The following is a 1,632-nucleotide window of genomic DNA, read 5'->3' as shown; positions in this document are numbered from 1 at the left end:
GCTTCAAATTCTTTCTCCATCTCTCTCTGCCCCTCTGCAGCTCAACCTCTGTCTCTCTCTTTCAAAACTAAATAAACTTAAAAAAAAACAAAACTTAAAGTCCATTGTATTCTCAGAAGAACCCTGTGATGAGATAAGGGAAATATTTTGAATTGTGAGTTTGTTGAAGGCCAAGAATATATGTGGAGCTTGATTCCTCAACAGATAAGTAAACGAGTGAATGTGTGAGTGAATGAGTGAATCTTCACTTGACTCAGACGAGTGAGGTAAGGAGACAGGATGAAAAGATTTTAAGGTCTCATGGTTGGTAACACATAAGCCTTGGACTCGAATCCAAAGCTTCCAATTTTATTATTTTTACACCTCTCCATTTCTACTTCCTTTAAAGAGTGCTTTCCAAAGTATATAAAATATAATAACTTGGAATCTTGCTTGCTCTTTTCTTTTTTTTCTTCCTAAAATCAGGGCTTTGTCTTTTCTCTTTTAAGTCAGTCGTGAAGGGAGCATTGGCTTTGTGCCCTCTAAGAGCTGATTTTCTAGCCCCATGCTCCAATTCTGATGTGGGATAATGGAGCCTAACCTTCAGATATATGAAAGGTACCAATTGTTTTGTTCTCCAAGCATTCAGATGCAGCTGTTGTGTTTTTTTCTGTTTCCCCTTACAAACCTTTCTTCTCCTTATAGCAAAGAGGATGAAGGATGGAATATAGAAAGAAGTCAGGTTAGTCTATGCCTGAGAGCCCTTGAATAGTTTAGGGGAAAAAATAAAATAACCCAAACTGTAACTTGTCATTGTTCTCTGCTGCTTTCACCTCCCACTGCCAGCCTATGCTTTCCATCTTCTATGTATAATATTGGTTTCAGAGCAGATCAAAAAATTTTCTTCTCTGGGATGTGCAGTCAGTTTATCTTGAAGGAGGAGCAAGACATCAAAGAAGTCCATTGTTACCACCCCTCCCTCATTTCTGCCCTTTTCCCCCACTTCAGGGGGGAACAAAAAGCCTGGATTGAAAAAAAAACAAAAAACAAAAAACATGCCTTCTCCTCAGATTGGTCTCTCTATTAGTGCCTTGGCTCTCAGGGACAAAAGAAAAACAGATATGCTATAAATAGCACTGCTGAGGACACTAAATGCTAATTAATAAGATTTTATATTTGTACAGTGCAATGTACATTGCTTTTACACATAGAAACTTATACTGCTGGTTTTTGAACAATTTAATTGAGGACCTATTCTGTGTATGTTGTATAAACCATGATCACTGATTGAAGAGTATGCCAAGATCAAGTTGTGATGTTTTCATGGATTAGATTCCTCACCTTGGCCAGGTCTAGAGTTTCAGCTTTGGCAGTACTTCAGAGATGACTAGGTTCAGGGTGCCTGCATCAGGGCAATGAAATCTTTGAGAGACTATCCCATTACCATCGTAGTGTCCATTTTCCAGGATAAATATTCAATCATGTGGACTGTGCCCTGGAGTCTTCAGGCAATGCTGTCTTTCCCAGGAGGGAAGTCTTCATGGGGAGTCCAGTTCTGACTGAAAGTATTTTTGTTTTGGTTTGGTTTTTGTTAACACACAGTATGATTAAGCACATGGGGTTTGGAATCAGGCAGACTGTGTGTATTAGTTA

The sequence above is a fragment of the Hyaena hyaena genome, unplaced genomic scaffold (assembly GCF_003009895.1).
Source record: "Hyaena hyaena isolate Hyena2069 unplaced genomic scaffold, ASM300989v1 scaffold_1603, whole genome shotgun sequence".
In the NCBI taxonomy this organism is placed as follows: domain Eukaryota; kingdom Metazoa; phylum Chordata; class Mammalia; order Carnivora; family Hyaenidae; genus Hyaena; species Hyaena hyaena.
The sequence above is the reverse complement of the archived record's forward strand: the minus strand, read 5'-3'. Positions refer to the sequence as shown.